Raw genomic sequence first — 22,562 nt, forward strand, 5'->3', positions numbered from 1 at the left:
TTGCAATCTTTTCGGAAAATCATTTCAAGGGTGGGAATGTGTTCACGACGGTGGCGCCCCCCGTAATTGCTTGCGGCGCGCCGCACGCTGCGCTCGCGCAGAGGCAACAGGGAGAACGGGTACTGTGTCGGTGTTGTTATAGCCGTATGCGGCAAGCAAAAAGCTAACCGTATTAAAAACATATTATCCTGTGTACCTACATCTAGGTGTACCGGATGTCCATTTGGAAACAACTGGCTTCCACGCCACATTGCGAGTTATATCGTTTAATTCTGTACCTAATTTTAAATATATCACGAGAAATTAAGTAACCTAGCAACAATATTCTTTGAATTGCTAGCCAGAATTAATAATACCGTAGGCTATCGTCACTTCAAACGGTAAATCCCGATTTACCCGAACCCGGGGTAAATGGGTCACAGTTCGCAGCAGCGGGGTGAGTCTGACGCGTGTCACCCGCGCCCGGGGCGGGGATTATGACTGTCACTCATAGGCCGGAGTTCAAAATTGATCAGTTAGTACGGGCTCTTTACCACAAAACGGCAGTTTGTTAAATAAAATTTGCATTTCGCAACGTAGTCTAATTACTTACACAAATTTGAAAATTTAATTGTAATTTCATGAGTTTTAGCGGCAGTCAATTAAAATATTGTTTTATTAATACAAGACTAAATCTACTATTAAATTAAAATAACTAAAACTAAACCTTAATTAAAAAAGAGAGGTGGGCCTCTTGGCATGGTGCCTATCACAGCAGTTCAGCGCGGGAATGCTGCCTGCGATTGCGATTCTTTGCGCGAAAAAGCTGCCGGCGCGAGGGTTGCCTGTTGCCTCTCTTAACCTATTGCTGAGCTTCTTGTGTAGCTCCAGCGCACCCTTACCCCAAGGAGGAATCGTTTCTTTGAACATTAAACTACCGTGAGACTCACTCATATTTAATGAAAAAATCGGACACCTCACGTCTTAAACCGAGTTTAGCTCGACATGCGCGAGCAGAGCGATAGCGCGCAGTACGCGTGTTGGAGCAGCCGCCAACTCGCGTTGCTCCGGCAGCGGATTATACGCTGAAGTTCCTTTGGCTGTTCCTTTGATGGAACTATTGCGTTTTTTTTCGCACTAGTTCATTCACAAGACTTGGAGGAACTATGCGAAAAAAAATCGCAATAAGCAGTTCCATAACTATAAACTATAAAAAAACAAACTGAGAAATATTTTTGCTTTCGGAAAAATTTATAGTTGGGAAACGAACCATTTGTCAAACAATAATTGTGCGAAAACTTAGGATACCTGTGAGGGGTGTGTAATGATCGGTATAACAAGATTTGATATAATTTCAAAGGATGGGAGCTTCACAGGACTTTTTTATAAAATAAACCTAACCTAACCAAACCCAAAGTACATCAAATCGAATTAATAACTACAGAAATAAGTTTGGTTTTTAAGATAAATTCCAATATATCAAATGAAAATTATATAAATTGTTGCATTATATCAATTGTTGTTGTATATCCTTCGTTACGCACCGACCTGTGAGTACCTATAATACCTATATCCGGTTTTTCATTAAAAAAGAGGAATTGTCTTTATTGTCTAATCTCATTTTGGAAAGATAAGTTGCCTGTGTACATAATATCTCTGTTTATCTATTTTTGCAATAAAGAATTTCCGTTTATAAATAAATACCCACTTGCATAGAGGTCTATGTATATACTTCAAGTGCCTGTCAATTACCGATACCCCTGTATATTCACTGACACTTACTCAACCACCAATGGCGTTGCACAAATTGCCTGTGATCCACGACTGCACAAATGCCAGCCTCTTAATGCGATATATTAGCGCCCCAGGTGACCCAAGGCCCGTGAGTACCAAGCTCCCCTTGCGGCTGCATTTGTATTGAAGCTATTGAAGGCAATCTATTCAATTGAAGGGTTATATGGAGTTACATATGCTAAACTGCATGTATATAAATTATCAAAGTTATTTCCGATATCGGTCAATATTCATAAAGTAGTACGGAAATTATAATAACCTCTAGGGCTAACCACAAGCCAAGGCTGCTGTAATATTTTTATCCTAAGAAATTAAAGTAAGTAATAGAATAGTAAAACAGATCCACATTTTCTTTGTCAGGGTATTATATTGGTAAATATTTATATCGCATGGTGGGTATTTTAAATTACAGATTTTACTTAAGAAATTTAAGAACAAAATATTTAATACATATTTAATGTGTCCATTCGAGGGTAACTATTGGTCAGCGTTGTGCGCTAATTAGTCTATCGGTACAGCTGTGTAATTAGTTAATTGCATCGTTAATGTAATCAAAGGTAAAACACGCATTGGTATGCAGTATAGTTAATACTTATGCTTCGTGGACTTTAATTCGTTACTCGTGTTTATATTAACGTTGTAATGATATTTAATATTTACCTGCTACAGGGAGAAAAACGTATCCAAAGTCACCGCAAATACATGAAAGAATTGCTGAAATTTTAATTATTTTTCATGCGGTTTTACCATGGACCATGACTGAACGAACAAAATATAAAAATAAAATGTATTTTTTAATAAATGACATAAACATTGTGTTAAATCAGAATTTTATGCAATAATCTTTGACATACTAACAGTAATTCACAATTTTCACAATCCGATAATAATCAATTCGCTGTTTAATAATCATAATTTCAGTACGCTCCAATATTGATATCTGAAATATCATCAGTAATATTGCGTATAGCTATAAAAATTAACGAAATTAAATAAAATAACCGGCCAAGAGCGTGTCGGACACGCCCGAAATAGGGTTCCGTAGCCATTACGAAAAAATTAAAGAATATTTTTCTAAGGATTTCGTATTTTGTACGAAATATTCCAAGTTTAGGTATATTTTATACCTTTGGCTGCTATTTACTCTCAGGGGCTGTTTCACCATCCATTGATTAGAATTAACTAGCGGTTAGGTGTGATGCCGTCTCTATTTGTTTAGTTCGAATAGACGGAGACGGCATCACATTTAACCGTCGGTTAACGCTAATCAATGGATGGTGAAACATACAATACAATACAATACAAAGACTCTTTATTGTACACCAGACATAGTAAGCGATACAGACAACAAATTATTAAAATTACAAGGTGAGCAATAGGCGGCCTTATCGCTTAAGAGCGATCTCTTCCAGGCAACCTTTTAAACATCCCCTTAAACTACTTATAATTCGGAAGAAAACTTAACCGTCATAGTTTTCCATGTAAGTTTGATTTACTTACTACCATCCTGAATTTTTTCAAATTTTTCCACCCACCAGTTTATTTTTTAGACGTTAGGGGGACGCTCGATTTTAATGAAAATTTGCACTTTAAAGTTGAATATTTTGCAAACACATAACTGAATCGAAAAATCGTTGTAGCAACCCCCTAATGGCTAAATTACCTACCCAACGATACCCCATACTACAAGGTTGAATATGAAAAAAAACACCCCCCCCGTTACGTCTATGGGAGGTACCCTTAAAAAATTTTTTTTTTAAATGTTATTGTACCCACTTCCATTGTGTCGGCATAGCTTATATATGGGTCAATCAACTTTTTCTTGTTTGTTATTCTGTCCCGTTATCCAAGAGACAAGTGACAGTTTTTTAAAAAAAACTTTTGATATATGCGACTAATATGCAGATAGTCTATACAATTATGACCTTGTAACTATGGTAAAAATTTATACTCGATGCATTTTAATCACAGAAAACATATAGAAACTCGTGGTTTTAAAAAGCTGTCCAGGGGACGTAACCATGGCAACGAGGTACAAGAAAAGTTGATCGACCCATATACACGTGAAAAATTACAGCTTTCTAGCATTGATAGTCCCTGAGCAAAGCCGCGGACGGACAGACAGACATGGTGAAACTATAAGGGTTCCGTTTTTATCATTTTGGCTATGGAACCCTAATTAAACACAAATACAGACCAAAATCAAATAAATTGGCTATAAGTATAAGTATTTTACCTAAACAGCAACGTCGCAATACTTATATTTATAACTTTAATGACACATCACTGAGACTATAAAACGTGCATACTGCTCAACAACAACTTAAGTGGTCTGACTAAGGTACATGTCTTAACACAAACAGTTAAATAGTTTTGCAATACACTAATTAAGCTTCGTAATTAATTTTAAACGTGAGAATATTTCAGGAACTTTAATTTGATTACATCTGAATAATAATTGTTAAGTTTTTATTTGGCAGATTAAACAGATGTGATTTCTAACAAATGAAACAAAAATATTTAGATACCACTGTTCTGGATTTAGCTTCTAAGTACTTAAATACATTACGGATACGTCTTTTTTACGGTGCAGGTTCACTGAATCGGACCAGTCAGTGGTAATCCCCATGAGCGAAGGACTTGAAACTTAGATGAAAAAGTTCATTATCAAAACCTATTGTTTCTTTTCTTTGTTCATAGTAAAAAATAAACGTACCTAGTACCTACACTTATTGATCCAGGAAACCGAAAAAAAGTTTTATTCGCAGTTTTTATTAATATCAGCGGCAGAGGCCACCTGCATAGTTAAGTCACCTGTCTACTCCAGAAGTAGAATAACTATCATCAAGAACTGCAGGTAATTATTATTATTTAGCAATTGCATTCGCTTCAGCACTTAGTTTAATTCCACATTTATGTTTTATGCTTTTTTTACCGATATCCATTAAGTACTTGATCGGTTTATAGCTCTAAACTCAATGGAAAAGACCTCACTAACAGTGCGTTATTCCGTATTGCTTCGATTTTATTACACTCTAAATCTCATTCAACGTAAATCTTCAGAAAAAAACTCAATATTGTATCAACAGTGCGCATAGACTTTTAAATTTTGGCTCGTGCGGGCACTATCGTGTGTAATGGACTAAAATGCAATAAACAGGATTTATATCGATAAAGTTGTGTGCAATTTCGTAAAGTTTACAATCGGATAGCGATCTGTGCCCAAAGTGAACTAACTATAAATAACAGTCAGTTTGCTAACAACGAAAAAGGGTTTCCGGAAATATTGAAGTTTATTTGAAAACGTTAGATAAGAGAAAAAAGATTTTCGGCACAATTAATTAGTTCGTAGTCATTAAAATGAAGCAAGTTATTTTACGTTTCATTGTTGCCAACAACGTGGCCATTATCAGTTCAATTTACGGCCGGTCTCCAAGGCAGAAGCAGGCGTTAGTTACGAATAACATCGTTTAATACCCAACCTTTAATCCCTTTCACATCGTTTGATATTCTATTTATGATTTTGAAACAATGTGAGTATCCAATTAAAGTCTTAAATGAGCACATTCCTGCCCAATTACATCTGCTGGGCGTCGGATGGAAAAGGCTTTATTTACATCGTGAAAGGTCAGCGGGGGTGCCGTGCCGTACGCCCACGGACCGTTAACTAAAGTACCTACTTAATTAATTCTTCGCCAACTATGTGCTATCGGAAGCAAGCTGTGCTCTCGTTGCCAACCTCACTGTTTCATCCACTACGTATTATGTGATATTTTTTCTTTGCTACAAAACGTTCAGTGTCTTCTGTTGATGTGTTTTCAAAAATTCGTATTTTATTCTTTTACGTTTCCTTACCTTTACGTGTCTGTGGCAAATAGGCAAACTGCGTGAACCTAAAACAAAAAAAAAGTTCAGTGATGGAACTATTATTAAAAAAAAAAATATTTGTGTCTTTCAGCAATTTTGTCGAAACTTTAAAGCATAATTTAACAGAAGACAGCATAGGTATAATATTGATATAGGTACTGTGGGGACTGTAACTTGGTAAGAGCTTAGGTAATGGGGATATACGCGCGTGACTTTAAACTCAGTTCAAATAAAATGGATATTTCTTCAATTATTTACATTTATTGTAGAACTTGGTAGAATTTATAATTAGATTACATAGATAGTTCCAGCCGCTCAGGCTGTCGGGAGCAATCTGTGCTCCGGCATGTATACCGCTGTCAATCGTCTTTTTAAAGTCAAATTCTAGAAACATACAATATAAAAATATTACCCTTATACATAATAAAGTCAATCTAGCCTGCTAGGTGGTCAGTTTTACCACATGCCAGCAGTATACAGCCTAGTCCCTACAGTACCTTTAAATTACGCTGGTTCGAACAATTATCGAACCAACCTTATTTAATGTTTCACTCGAACTTCAATACCACTTCATTAAAGTTATTCGGTGCAGACTGACAACATCGTGAGAGTTGCGGCAAACCCGTGGATGCAAGTGGCAAGTTGTCGTTCATTGTGGCGTTATTCTAAGAGCGGGGGGGGGAGCTTTGTTCAGCATTTGACGTCCCGGCTGATGATGATGATGATGAATCTTATTCGTATAAGGGTACGATTCCTAAGAAGCGGAGCCGAGCGGAAACATAAGAATCGCCCAATCACAGTAGTTGAAATCCATGTCATATTGTCACGTTACAAGTGGAGCGAGCGGAGATGAGGGTTTGAGAACGAGGGTTTCTTGACAGGCAAAATAACGCTACAAGCCATTAGTATCTTGAGGTCTGATTGACGATACAGTCCTGCTTACGAGTAGCTCATTAAGTTGTTTAACCCCTTGTATAATGAGACTAGAATTCAGTACTATTTTTAGTTCCCGCATACGAGGAGTTAACCAATCGCAAAAGTAACACGAATGTTGAAGGTGTCAAACGAACCTCACGATATTAGCGCCAACTAGACCGTTAGAGAAATCCCATTACTTAATTGGACTCGAATATTTCTCTGTTTCGCTCCTCTTTCCTAAAGGGGCGCTCTTATGTCCTTTGCATTATGAGCGGAGCAGACTCCGCGTGGATTCAGTTTACTTACGTCAATCAACTTCTTGGAGGTTGGTTGGAAATACTTCCATACAACCGATCGTTGCACGTTAAGAGTCCATACGGAGTCGCGCTGTGCTTGCGGTGGAAAGTGGACAATAATTGGCAAATCTAACCACCTGCCGAAATATTGATTGTATTGTTATATACCATATACATTTATTATATTTACTTAGTAGCAAAATTTCCATGCATCTTGCATTTTCAACCATATACTCATATAGGCATAATATAATATATTGTTATTTACAACTATTGCGAAATGTAGCATCGATACAAACCGTGATGAGGTTTAAAAATGCCATAAATAATAAATTATATTCTGATAAAAAATATTCTGACCAACTTAGGAATATTGAAAAGCTCCCGACATTGTTGTGTCAAAGTTTAGTGTCACAAAAACGATAGAATCGATTTTAATAGCTAGCTAATAGATAGCTAAACAACCACCACAAGAAAACTCACTTCCACGTAACGTAAAAAAACGAAATCGGTCCATCCGTTTGCGCATCGTAATGCCACAAACAAATACACAGACAGACAATGCCGTCAAACTTATAACACCCTTCTTTTTGCGTTAGGGGTTAAAACAGATTTTGGATAACCTGTTCACGTCTCACAGCAATTAGTAACACGCTAGAACAATTTGCATGTAATATAATAACATAACAACAGTCATTGCACTCTCATTACAAAAGCGCATATGGCTGCGAGTTAAACTAATAATAGTAAATAATCCGCGGCTCCTGCGAGACGGCCGCGCGCCGGGAACCAAACTCAGTTAGCGATTATATTATTATATCGCAGTTTTGCTCCATTTTGCGAACATGTTTTTGTATAAACGCAAATCGAGTTACAGACTTAAATACGGGCGCACCGATGAATACGAATGAGTTGCATTCGCGCACCGCCGTATACATAATAGCTCGGATTGACAGTTAATGGGTTAATCAAAGCGCGTCTATTCCGCCTATTGCGCGCAATTTTCGGGTTGTCATTCGGTTTCAGTGCGTTTGCATAAATCTAGAATTTTCAAATGAAGCGTGAGCGCGCACAATGTGGTTTGATTGAGCCGGGGGACCGGCAAACTGGCGGTTGTTATGCGAATTATAATGACCAGGGGGTGCCGATTTCATAGTTTATCTTCATCATCATCATATCAGCCGTAGGAGGGCCACCGTTAGACATGGGTCTCCCCCATAGACCTCCAGTTGCTTCGGTTCGAAGTAGGAATCCACAGTGAACCCGCGGCTTCAACCAAGTCATCTGCAGTAAAGTTAAATAAATTAAAGTTAAGTTAAATTATTGCGGTCGGTTTGTTGATGGCAACCCTATCTCGTAAAAGCTTCTAGGAACCAAGGGAATAAGGGAAACCAAGCTAAATAAGCTAAATATTAAAATCTTTACAAATCAAACAATTATTCTTGTAATATAATTCATCAAAGCTTGTAATATAATTTTTCTCAAAAATGTCCGTAAAAGTTGACATTATTCTTTACATATCAGAAGGTGAAGTGCGTAGTTTATGGTCAGAGAAAAATTAAAAAGTTAAAAAGATTGCAGGCGCACTAGCTCGACAATAATGAATTAGCGCGCCTTCAATCAGTCACATTTTTTTTAAAGTTAAAAAGGCCATGGAAATGTTAAGATTGGTTTTTTGGAATCTTTTTGTATTTTTTTATTTCAATTCCAAATTTTTACTTTTATGGTCATCCCGTAAAATCTAAATTGTAAATACAAACTGAAATATAGATGCACAGAAAAACCAGAAAAATAAGACCATCACTGCGAATCGAACCCAGGTCCCCGGTATTCCGTACCGCGTGCTATACCGCTACACCACTGATATTAATGCCTCTACTTCCGCTCATTTATTGTTTTACATAGGTACCTAATATAAAAGAGGAACCTGAACAATATAGGTACACCCAGGTACAGCCTTAGTCTTAGTCACTCTAAATAGAGAATTGTAATTTGACACACATCTATATGTGCTTAAGCATCATAGGTTAAATAGAAGAGATCCTTTATGGGATGAGTTCTCCTTTGTACATCTGTTTCTCATTGTCATCTATTTATGTGTTTTATGTTGTGTGTTTTAAGTTGTGCATACTTACATACATGTATAACTATATACTAAGAAAATTTTGACAAAATTTCACGGGAAAGGGATTGCATTTTTTTTCTTTGACAGGATGAAGTCGCAGGCTTAAGTCAATTTAAAAATAAATCCAAACGTTTCCAGGTTCCAAAACATCATTTACGGGACTGAAGTGTAGGTTTTTGTAAAAATAAATCAGCTCGAGTTTCAAGCTGTAAGCATAAATTATACCACGAGCTATTATTGGCGTTAGGGTTGATTACGCTGGAAATGCACGGGACGAGTTAAGCGACCCTTGCCCTGAAAGCGATCGTGCAGCAGCTTAACCGGCGATAATCAACTGTGAACCGAAGGAAGTAATTAGTGTTGAATCAGCAAGGCACAAAAGGTAGTCGCCTATTACGTGTACGGATTGGTGTTCGTTGAGTGGATGGCAACAGCACGGAAAAAAGTAAGTTGTGAAATAGTTGATGATGTCGTTTGTTATCAGTCTATTTTATGTGGTTTTATTTATAAGTGAAAGATAACTGGAGTAAAATTCAAACAATGAAAAAAATGTTAATGTAGAAATATGACATAAGTATTCAGAAAATTTGCTATTTGTAATGTTCTACCAATTTCCATCCAACTTGTCTTCATCATACGTAATAGGAATCGTTGCGGATGAAGCCAAAGAAATTACTTTGAACGTTAACACCGACTAGATTGCTTTCAGAGCGCAGTTTCCGGGAGTCGTCCAATAGCAGGTCGCCGTCGAAAACATTTCCAGATTCCAACGAGACGTGATTCAGATTGTCGGTACACAGACCTGGGCTCGAATTCCGAACTACGAAATTCTCAACTTTCTTCATTCTCTCTCTGTCACTCTCAAGAGAGACGTAACCAGATAAAAGAAACAGGACGAACATAGTTCGAATAGTCGCGTTGCGGAACAAATTTCCTGAAAATTTTACGGAGTCGCTCTCCCATAAACACTCGCTTAATTTGGATGTAATTTATATCAACAAGATAGATTTGTGATACTTAAGTGCACAGTGTTCCGAACAATTTAGTGCATTTACTTTTAAATTGTGCTTTATTGAACACAGATATATTTGAAATGGTTTAATAAGTTTTTAAAGGATTTGTTAAATGCGTTTGTTCTTGATTTAATAACTAACAAGGCTCTCGCAAATAATATATTACAATTTTTGTTTCGAAAATAAGGTTTCTGTCGACAATAAATACCTTTTATCTAAAGAAACGTTTTCGAACCCTTTAAGTAAGTTAGCTTGTAATGTGGTAGTAATTACATACGAGTAATTATTATACGGCTACCGCAAAGCGAATGAACAAATAAACACAATTTCAGAGGAAACGACATTCATAGTTTTCAGACGTGGAATTGAAAACTGGCAGACTCTGCGCAATTCGCAGCGAGATTACCTTAACTAAATTATACAATCAAGTGTGCATTCATGATGGCTCCACCAAGCCACTGCTCTGCAAAAAGATTTACACGTTCTGGCACTGCGAACACACACGTTCTCTATTTAGGTACTTATTTCGCATGGGGAAATATATTTTGTCCACGCTTAGTAAACCATTAGAGCCCTCTGAAGACACGTTCAGCGCTAAAGTAAGCACTGTAAGTACGCCAGTTTAGAGATTCCGCTCAGACAATATTCACCCGCATTATACTTGTACATCTCATTCTCTAAACAAATTGTTTTATCGCTACCTTCTAAAGTGGATACGCTTCGGCGCGTACGTAATTCTTCTCAGTCCGCATACAAACAGCCCCTAAGGAGGCGACAATCCTCACCGCAAACAATAAAAATATACATAAAAATAAATTTGATACTTCGGAGCCGCGGTCCGTGAGACATGCAATCCCGGGTCGCGGCGCTTGCTGCTCGTGCTTTTGTGGATGAATGTGTCAATTCGAATATCGAGCGTACCATTTGCACAAAAAGCATCATTCATTTGATGTTCGCGGAGATGAAAAGGTGGAAATAAGTGTACGCACGGCGTGCGCGCGTGTTGTAACGTCGAATAGCAAATTGCATTGTGCCAAATTGTAGTGCGACGCAGGCGTCGACGTCAAGATGAAATTGGATTGCGCACTATCTAATAATCCCGATCGTGATTTTCGATGATGATATTCGTGACATGTAAGTTGATATCGAACATCCGCATTCGGACAAAATGTCTGCCGTGTTTAAGAATGCCGTTCTATAAAAAATATTGGCCTTTATTACAGTACCCACTGTAAATATGTACATATGGCTATTTATATTCGCTTATCATGATTCTTGTACTGCATTGTATAAAATAGAACGAATAATATAGTTCACTTAACCATAAACCTGACTGTTGAAATATACGAGAGAAAAAGTTGAACCAGCCGATGATATTATCTTAGCGTATATACAGGCTCAATTCATATGTGAATTATTCAATGATATCAAACTAATTAATCTGATACAGGTGTGTTTCGCGCAGAGCACAAAACAATTAATATTTATGAGGATATGCTTAAGCGTCCTAAATGCATAACACTTCAGACTCAGAATGACATTAGCATGAGTATAAGCAGAACAATAAGTCGAGCATAATACATCTGAAACTGATATGATACACATTACACTGACAAATTGAGTCATGCGCCTACTGTCACAACAACTGGATAATTCACTCAGATGCTTTACGATCGGGTGACAAATTGCAAATTTATAAAGCGCCCCATGTTAATAAACTAGTTTAGTTCGGAATAACTACATGGGCATTTGTGAACTCTATGTCTCAATTGTTTCATTGTATCTGTCTGCGCAACCAACGCAACGCGGATTGTTTACGAGTTTGTTACTGAGAATGAAAGAGTGGTTTCTTCACGCTTTTTAATTGTGAATTGTGCTTAAGCGTAAATTGTTGTTTAATGAGGGATTAGGTGTGGTCTCACGCTTCGTGGGAACCTCACACGGGTGCATAGTGCGCTGCAACGGCGCCGCGGCGAGGCGTCTGGTGCAGTCGCGATAACGCACTGTTGCTTGCGCGTTTTGCAAACGACAACGAGCCGCCGCATTGTTTCACACAAAATGAGCTGTGTAAGACCGTCCCATAATTAAATTGTAAGCAGCTGATGAGCTGGCGTGATACTTAGTTCAGGACGCATTAAACCATTAAGATCGGTATTGTAACTTCCTTATTCATAAACTCTTCATCATAATCACCTCGGGCTATATGAGCTTCATTGCCGGCACAGGCCCCCTGTCAGAATAAAGCTTGGGATGTAGTTCCCATACGGGCCCAGTGTGGATTGGGAACATTACTTACACCCTCAGCATTAAATTCTCGTGGTTAATTTCAAATTTCGCGCTTGACTCTGAAAAATACAGAGGTGCGAGCCCAGGTTCAAACTTGCCCACGATCCACGGTTCTCTGCTTGAGAGCATGCCGCATAAACGCTTTTCGGTGATGATGATGATGATGATGATTATGATGATGTAGTCCATGTTGTGCCCGACAAAGGCAAACTTTTAGGCTTGTTCATTATGTGCCCGAATATTGGCTTGTTATTTTGGCATTTGCTTTTGTCAGACGCGAACATACATTTCGCTATACACAGGTTAATATATTTTCACAAATAAGGGAGTAGTTCCTAAGAAATTCTTGTCCGCTGTTTGATTAAGTGTATGTTACGTTGAGGCTCTACATGATATTCAATATGATAATACAAAAGGTATCTGGTAACTTGACTCGCTTAGAGCTTTTTGATTGAAAAACACTTTTAAGGAAAATGTTCCAATTTTCTGTAGACCTCTGTACAACTATTAGGCTCCGTGTTCACCTGATATGTGCGAGGATGTGTTGCGAGGAATATGTTTTTCATGAACCAATAGAAACGCTTTATTTACCTCACCTCGCTCCTCTCAACTCGCACATCGTTAGTGGAAACGTAGCCATAATAGAGCATAATGAGAAAAGCCTGCAGTTGCAATCGTGACGTATAGTATATTATATTATAATCGTAAAATTTCCTTAACTGCACTAATGAAAACCGACAGTGAGGGGGTGGGACAACTCAAAAAGAAAATAGGAAAAATTATTATTTCAGGTGCAATGTAAATAGGTATCATAAAACTGGAACACTGAACAAGGGCCTAGTAGGTTTCTTAAGAATTGCTACACCTGTTAGGCAAAACCTGCGCTCGCGCTGCGAAAAATAGAAATCTCCGTTCTCAAGGCGAATTCGCTTTCGCGTTACACCTCTGTGAACAAAGATTAGTGCACGATTAGTGCTCTGCTCACAATTAGGCACATTTCCTGCAGATTTAGGTAACATCTGATTATCTATTACTAACGACCAGCCCGGGCTTCGCGCGGGCGCAACTTTGAAAAAAAAAGGTGAATAAATAAAGTAAGTCGATAAACAAGGCGGTAACTTCATATTTTAGCACGGAGCTAGGGCGTGTCGCTAGTTATTATAAATTACACATTCCGTAAAGATTTTTAACAAAGATTATGAAAATGAAAATTTTATTATTACACACAAGAAATTTTACATTTTTACTAGTATACAGTGGACCCCAAACTATAATAGGCTGAACCTGTATCTTGGGGCCCGATTATAAAATCGATCGTTCGATTAATGTGCACTAATGCTCACCATCCGCCGTAAGCGGAGCAGGCTCCGTATGGACTTAGTTTAGCTCATACCGATCGGCTGCATGAAAGCACTTCCACCGAACTTCTATGAAGTTGACGTTTCAAGTTAACCTGGGACTGTACGGAGGAGTCCGCTCCGCTTTGGGTGGGCACTAAGCCGGGCTATCACACTATGTGTAGAATCATCCGAGTAGCTATAGATTGCGGGGCTGTCGAACTAGTTATAATGTGATGGAATATTCAAGACCTATATGTTACTAGGATAATTTGACTCGTAACGTGAAAACTACGCTTAAAAATTCAAGTAAAATTTTCTCGTGAATTGATTCTAAATTGCAATCGCGTATCAATCGCAAATGAGAATTGAGAATACTTTTTGTGAAATTATTACAGAAGATATCTCGGCCATTGACGATTGATAATTCTAAATTACGATTTTGCTTACCGCTGTGCAATAATTATTAACTTTAATTAATACATTGATAGAGCAATACACTTTAAATTAATACAATGGTGCAAACTTCAGGGTTACTTCGGCAAGCTTCACGGCTCACAGCTCAGTATATAGTTTCACTTTTCTTGATAATTGCGTTTACATTTTAAAACATAATTTATGGGCTGACATAGATTAAGTGAAATTTAATTATATTTTCTCGGATATTTTCTAGACTCTGGTTTTTTATGATTGTTACAAAAGTTTTGCTATACTGTAGCCATTAAACACTGTATCAATACCGTCTTAAACTGAAGACATTAATTTCATCTGCTACAATGCTTTGTCGGCAAGAACATAAAGTTGTCAGATCATTGACCGATGACTTGAATTGCAGACAAATTGTTAGTTATAAGTCAGCGCTGACAAGTTAGCTGAATTCTAAACCATTCCCGGCGTACGTCTTTTACAAAGGGAGTATTAAGTCACAAGTGGCAGCGTGTTATATGGTTTAGATTTAGAATATGACCAAAATTAAAGGGACAATTTAAAAAAAAACTGTCTAAAATGACTTGATATTTTTGCTGAATAGACTAGAGAAAATTAATTAAGAAGAGATTTGTTTGTTTTTCTGATCGTGTGAAGCAAAAAGAAGCCAAGCTTACGATATTTAGTACATTAAGACACTTATTTCTTAACAAATACAGGGTGGATGGGCTTGGAAGATGACCTGATAGCACAGGTGGGTTTAACGTAGAGACAGTTCTGTCACATCATAACACCTCTCTGTTAGGTACCAAAAAAACCTTCGATGAAGTGACCTTTCTGAGCAGACGTATGATCATAATTAAAACCACTCTCAGAACTTAATCGTCACAGCTTCATTCGTAGCCACGTGTAAGTAGACTTAGGGGCTGGTTCACCATACATAGAATAATTTTATTTGTCAGATAAATGTGATGCCGTCTCTGTTTGTTTTGTTCGAATAGACGGAGACGTCATCACATTTATCCGTCAAATAAAGCCAATCAATGGGTGGTATAGATTGTAAAATTGTTTAAATGCGCGAATTGTCCTTCTCCATTTTTACGTGCGTGGTAATATGGATGAGTACGTGCCGTGCCTGATTTTCGAATAGAGTGGATTCATTTCTTCCCGTGGGTGTCGTAAAAGGCAACAAAGGGACCTAAGCGAGCAGCAGCAGCGGATGGATGCCAGAACTGCAGCGTGGAAGGAAGGCAAGAGGAAACTATCGCACTATTTTCTCAAGAAAATCGTCACGAAGGTTCACTTCTGATCCTCAGCGGACGGTCACGACTACTCTGTCAAGAGCATAGTGACTAAGAAGATGAAGAATTATGGATGAGTATCAAGAAAGTTTAAAACATAGCGTCTATCAGTTTGTAATTCAAAACATTAGTCACTCTAGCCGTGACCCAAAATGTTCTAGGGTTTCACCTATGTCTCATAGCATACGTGTCTGCGCGTGCGGTGTTCCCAGCGTGTTCAGCGCAGCCGTGCCCGCGCCCGCGCACAATAAACAATGGAGCCATTGCAAAACATCGCATTTCGAACACGAGGCATGCACGATCAGCTTATTTATGCCCTACGGACGAACCGAGCCTCGATCCTCACGGTACCAGTGCATTATTGTTGCGAAAACCGCGAACTTCAATTACTAGAAGTTAATGCGCTTCTGGTTACGGCTTATTTATGGGTTTAGTCGTTGTTTGTGTTTATTGTTATATTAATTTTTTGACCCTTCAACGAAAAAAGGCTATATAAGTTTAAATACCGGTTTGATATGTGTGACTGTACGTAGGTAGCATCGTAGCTTCCGAATAGATAGGCCGATACCGATCCGCAGTCATTTGCGGTAATTGTCTTTTATGACAAAGTGAAAAACTGAAACTGATTTATTAGTCTAATAGAAAAGTAAATAGTTTATTTAATAAGGCATGTATAAGTAAACCATTTCGGCATAGTCAAACTCAAGCCAATTCGGACCTCTCAAATTTTCGAAATTTATTATGCGAAATAACATTTTAAAATGACCACGAATAACACGATGAAAAACATCAAATCTATACAAAACTGCGAAACAATTCAATCAAAGACCCTTGAAAAAGTAGGTACCTGTGTGTCAACTATATCACCAGTACGGCAAATAGATGTGATTGAATCTGCACATCTGACCGACAACTTGCCAGAGCCAGAGTGGCCAGAGGGATTCGAGGAAACTTCGCGAACTCCGGGACATCACGAGCCGTCTAATCAAGGGATGGACTATGATCACAGTAGAATTACAGGCAGAAGAGGCCAGACAGTATAAACGATTTTTGGCTGCTGACAGTTGGAATAACAATTGTTGGACGTAGGAAAAAACGACTATGTATATCCAGGAATGGACTGAACTCACAAGTGCCGCGAAGCTGTTCAACTTCACCAAAAAATCAGAGGCCTTATTGCACACTTGGAGATAACCGAGTCCATTTCACACGGAGTTGCAGGAAAAATCGAAAATACAAACTGATACATGGATACACAGAAAAACCAGAAAAAGAGACCAGCGCTGGGAATCGAACCCGGTCCTCAGCATTCTGTGCTGCGTGCTATACCCCTACACCACCACTGGACAGGAGCAGACACAAATTTCTCCTATGCACTACATATCTCAGCTTGTTTTTTTCTTATTTAGTCACTTAAGCAGTGACACTAGCGACATCTATGTTTTAGCCCTCATCGAAAAACTTTGAAACACTCCTTTTTAACTAACCGCTCACCCGGACAAGAGATGTCGCTATTAAGCAATCAAATTAAGATTGGTTTTTGGATTTTACGGGATGTCAAAATTTGGAGTTGAAATAAAAAATACAAAAAGACTCCAAAAACCAATCTTAATTTGCAGGAAAAAGTTCGTTACTATATATCTCAGTTACTGTACTGTTATTTCTCAGTTTTATTGCAGTGTCGGAAACATGAACTGCAGATGTTTGTGTTATGCGATGCGCATCGACTGAGACGGCTGCTTTTGAATACTCGCAGTCGCTCTGCTAATATCATGCAATTTATCTATACAGGATGTGCGTCGCTAATTGGACATAAGAAAATAACGCGTTCATGAACCTATTTAGAGACTAAAATATAGTATCATGTCAAGTCTATTCAACTTAGGTACCTTTTGTAAAATAATTCTAGAAATTCTTAAGATAAGATATATTATTACAACACTAACATATGTTGTGGCAAAGGACATGCACTCAGCATATATGCAAGAAGGGAAATAAAAAGGGTAGTGAAATTTAAGTGACCTATTTTTAACGTTTACTAACTAAAATGTGTCACCAACACAATAAATGGTAAAAATAAACGGTTTAATCAATCGGAACGTAACAAGAAAAAAGTACCAAGTTAATTGGAATGTTATCAAATTATTCGAGCATGTTTTTTGAGATTGGTATAAATGACTGTTTGACAAATAGAATCCGTCCTTTTATTAACTTGATATCCCAACGAAGAATTATGTTTACATTCGTTTAGGCGAAATTGTCAGAATCATTTACAGAGGGAGAAGGTCGTTTAATATTCCATTCATTTGTGGTTCCATTAAGTCAAGTAGGTACTCATGTTTATCCTTTGCTGTTCTCGTACAGGCGGGTACGTATTATAATGTATAAATTTAAAATACATATCGGTTGAAATACATACAGTTAAAATACCGAAAATTGTAAAATATAATGGTTTAAATAAACATTAATCAAAATTCATAAAGCACGTTTTTCATATTGGTCGAAATACGTACAATTAAAATGACTAAGTTCACAATGTATATGTTCAGAATATATACAATCAGAATATATAATAGTTAAAAGAATTAAAAAATAAAATTCCTATAGTATGTTTTTCATAATGGTCAAAATACATACTATAATGCCTAAGTTCGTTCTATTTACGTTGTATTTACATAATAAATTCTGAAAAATCATGGACTGTAAGACAATGTCGACGGAGCTCCGCGAAGCGGAGCTCCTTTACAGCGTATTTAAGGCGCTGCGCGCCTGGACAAAACTCTAACCTAACCTAACCTATAAGAAACCGACTGATCGGAAGCCGTATTGTCTAACAAGACCTTGCATTTTAAACTAAAGTCTGATCATTAATTGAATAGCAACTTTAGGTGCGACGACGAGCGTAGCGAGGAGGAGCGTGTTAGGTTCAACTATGACCAAAACAAGCACGAGCCGAGCGAGCGAAGCGAGCGTGCCGCGGCAGCGGCCGGCGAGTGCCAGAATTGTAATATATGCATTTTTCTTTGTGAAAATTCAGTGTCTAGTATGTATTTCAACCATTATAGAAAACATACTGTATAGATTTTGAACGTATACATTATGAAAATATGCTTTTTGTGCCATATGACTAAGAACCATTATGCATTGTAACCATTATATATTTTGACCACTATGCATTTGAAGCTTATGCGTTTAGAACTTATGTCAAATAACTTTATATATTTTGATGCATTATATTTTATAATTTTCGGTATTTCAACTGTATGTATTTCAACCGATATGTATTTTAAATTTATACATTATAATACGTACGCTTCGTACAGGCACTTAGTTTAATCATATTATTACTTTAAACGAGCAATTATTGTACGTATTGGTTCCACTAAAACCGTTTTAACGACTTGGATGACATTTTATGTTTAGACAAAATTTTAGTACACACCAAAAGAATAGTACATTACTGCAGAGGCCATGTTCGAGAAAAGCACTATACTATCCTTGGCCAGAACAAGGATTGCTGGACTTGTTTTATCCGGCTTCGTCTAAGACTCGGCCGTCTACCCCAAACTCGATCAATCCCTGTTGTGGCCGAGGATTGTATAGTGCTTTTCTCAAACACTGAGGAAATATTTCATCCATCCATCCATCGCATCGCATCGCATCGCATCGCATCGCATCGCATCGCATCGCATCGCATCGCATCGCATCGCTTAGCATCGCATCGCTTCGCTTCGCATCGCATCGCATCGCATCGCATCGCATCGCATCGCATAGCATCGCATCGCATCGCATCGCATCGCATCGCATCGCATCGCATCGCATCGCATCGCATCGCATTGCATCGCATCGCATCGCATCGCATCGCTTCGCATCGCATCGCGTTTGAGAAAATAGTTTTTTTTTACATTGTCTCCAAAATACTAAGGTGCTCAGAATACGCCCCGTTAAAAATAGCTACCTTATAACTTGATCTAGAAAGAATAGTAGGAATAAACATGAAAGATGTCGAACGAATTTGCGTCGCCCACGCACTGAATTACGGTACGCTTGCTTGTTTACAGGCTGAGGATATGGTAGGTACTTATATCATGAAAAGGACAAAACAGATGCTGTGTCGTATCAGAAGGTGAAGGAACTCGTATTGAGAAATCAACTGCATCAATACTTACTACAATTAACTTCTAGTAGTTATCACTTCCTGACAATTTTATTATTACGGACTACTTATACTTATTCCGTTGTATATCCGGTGAGTGTACATTTATGTTAGACAATATGTTCCTGTTTTAAAATATTATCAGGTTTTCCACGACGTATTTTAGAAGAATATATAAAAAATATAAATAAACACCTACAGGGACTAATTGTCACGAAATGATAATTAGATAAATGAACGCTATCGAACATTGTGTACATCCATTTTTCTGTTGTTTAAAATTATTTTTATTAGGCGTTCAGTTCGTGGATCAGGGTTATATACAGGCTACGAACAATCGTTACAATAGATGGTTGGGGGTAAATTCACCCTTTGCATTGCTATTAAATAATATACAACTTAATCAGATCATCTGACTGACAGTGATAAAAACATAATGACAACAATCACAAGATAAATTTTTCTGCGTCGACCGCTCCTAAAATTTGATTACAAATAATACGCTGTTGAAGAACTGGAACGAATTGCCTCGATACTTATAAACAAATGTAGGCATTTCCAAGCTTTGTATAATGGGTTTTGATACGCATAATATCCGAATCCCATTGTGCGACGCGGCAAAGTTCGGTTTGGAGGCATCTTCGACAGCCGGTACAGATATAATTAATGGGTTAGCTTGTTCCGTGTGTTTTACATCGCACGATTTTTACTCCGTAATTTTTATTCCTTTTTAAGAATTTTAAAAATAAACAAAGCGATTCATGACATTATAGAATTTGCATGAACTAAAATATAAATATCGTGTTAGTTTGTTCTAATAATGATCGAGATTCAAACTCTTTATTGCAATAAATGCTCACTCGGGCTAAATCTTTATGAAACGCGTCCACATGTAAGACCAAGCCAAATAGATTGTTAGCGCTCCATCACATAGCAAATTCTATTGACATCATTAATTTCGTTTTCGGGATCACCTTACTAATATTATAAACAAATATCATGGGACACTTGACACCAATGGACCTAGTCCCAAACCTAAATAGAGCTTGTATATTAAGGAAATTAGGCAACGGATATACATACTTATATAGATAAATACATACTTAAATACATATTAAACATCCAAGACCCGAGAAAAACATTCGTATTATTCATACAAATATCTGCCCCGGCCGGAAATTGAACCCGGGACCTCAAGCTTCGTAGTCAGGTTCTCTAACAACTTCATCAACTATGAACTATGCAATTTTCCGGGATAAAAACTATCCTATGTCCTTCCCCGGTACTCAATCTCTATGTGTACCGAATTTCATCTAAATTGGTTCAGCGGTTTAGACGTGATGAAGTAACAAACAAACTTTCGCATTTATAATGTTAGTGGGACTTAGTAACACAGATACAGATATAAACGAGACTAATCCCCTGTTCCTGTTAATTTTTGTCGCCTTCCGTGAAGTCGCCAAGCGGTCAAGCGGAAGACCAGCGTTGGCCTACACGGCCACTAGCTGGGACCGTTTCGCGATTTCGCATATTGTTTTTTTTTTATTTTTATTCTATGTTTTATATATTTAATGTGCGAAGAGCGAATAAAATATTTCTATTTCTATTTCTGTTTCACCATCCATCTCTGTTTGTTTTGTTCAAATAGACATTTTGCCGCCGTTTTTCCACCAAATTAGTTTTCGTATGTAGTTTTAGTTACCTTTATTTTGTTTTATATTATACAGGCATTTCTTCGAATGTGTTAAATATTATTGATTATAGGTATGTTAGTCTGTAAGGTTTTTATTGTATGGGCCAAGTTGCCCGAAATAAATGGTTTTTTTTTTATCCGTCCGTTATCGATATGTTCTGAAGTAAGTGTCCATTAGATACTCGTCTTATTTTAAAACAAAGCTTTAAGCAGCGTCTCCACCAATAATATGCGAGGATGTGTTGCGAGGGATGTGTTTTTCATTAAACTATTGAAACACTTCATTTACACATCCTCGCACAGCACATCTGGTGGAAACAGCTGAGCTGGATGTGTACATTATTGGCGAAAACGCCGCTTTACGATCGCACGGTATAAACGCCCTGTTATCCGTAACAGCAAACAGTCGGCAGCGATCGTGCGTCAACCGGCCTGAATAATGACATCGGGTGACATTTAATTTCGGATACAAAAGCTTCTTTATGCTGTTTACCCTAATCCATTCAGAACCCAGGCCATGGTGACACTGAACCTTTCAATAAATTTAATAATTATTTTCAAACTAACCCTTCCTCGGCCCGGTTGCGTCAAATCTAATGGGGTATGTCAGTTTATTTCATGCTCTTGTATGCATGGAGAGTGGACACCACATTATTAAATGCCATTAAAAGCGCTCACCGTAATGGATACGTATCAAATCGCATAATTATGAAAAGAATAATGGAAAATTTATTTATATACGTCCTACTGCTGGGCACAGGCCTCCTCTTACATTGAGAGGGCTTGGGCTGTGATTCCCACGCGGGCCCAATGCAGATTGGGTATTTCACTCACGCCATACGATGTTTTCCTTTACCGTAAATTTCGTGGTAAATATCAAATGTAATGTTGCACTGCATATGAATTTCGAAAAACTCAAAGATGTGAGCCAGGTTTTGAACCCACGATCCTCTATTTGAGTCAACCATAATCATAAACCTAACCTGTAGATCACAGGATAAGAACAAACTAACAGTTTCACCGAAAATTACCGCTCGCTCGCTTTTATTTTTGACGTAAAGTCGTCCAGTTCATTATTTTTTTAAACTTTACGCATATGAAATTTCATACGCTAAAAGAAAAATACTATCTCAACGGTCGTCCCAATTACTTAGCTAATTGAAAAACTGCACATACTTTCGAATAAATTCGCTTGAATATCTTTAAATCATAGACAGAACTATGATTTAAAAATGCTTTACAAATGATTTGTGTAACTGATGATAGAGATCGACATTGATGTATTTACGATTTGAGATGCTCTATCAGTTATTGAATATAAATAAAGGAATTAAAAGGTGTTGATTTACGCTATCGGCTACATCAACGGTT

At 37.6% G+C, this 22,562-nt stretch overlaps 1 protein-coding gene across 3 annotated transcripts in view; it reads right to left on the reverse strand.

The window, feature by feature from the left end:
- Positions 1–22,562, reverse strand: part of LOC141444921 (uncharacterized) — a 137,687-nt gene that overhangs the window by 42,347 nt on the left and 72,778 nt on the right. For 2 of the 3 annotated variants that reach the window (XM_074110704.1, XM_074110695.1), the window contains exon 4: positions 5,629–5,666. The exons of the other annotated variant lie outside the window; for it this stretch is intronic. The gene's annotated coding sequence lies outside the window, so the exon portion shown is untranslated. The remainder of the gene's footprint in view (positions 1–5,628; positions 5,667–22,562) is intronic. 3 annotated transcript variants of the gene reach the window in all.

Source organism: Choristoneura fumiferana, chromosome 2 (assembly GCF_025370935.1).
Source record: "Choristoneura fumiferana chromosome 2, NRCan_CFum_1, whole genome shotgun sequence".
Taxonomy (NCBI): Eukaryota; Metazoa; Arthropoda; class Insecta; order Lepidoptera; family Tortricidae; genus Choristoneura; species Choristoneura fumiferana.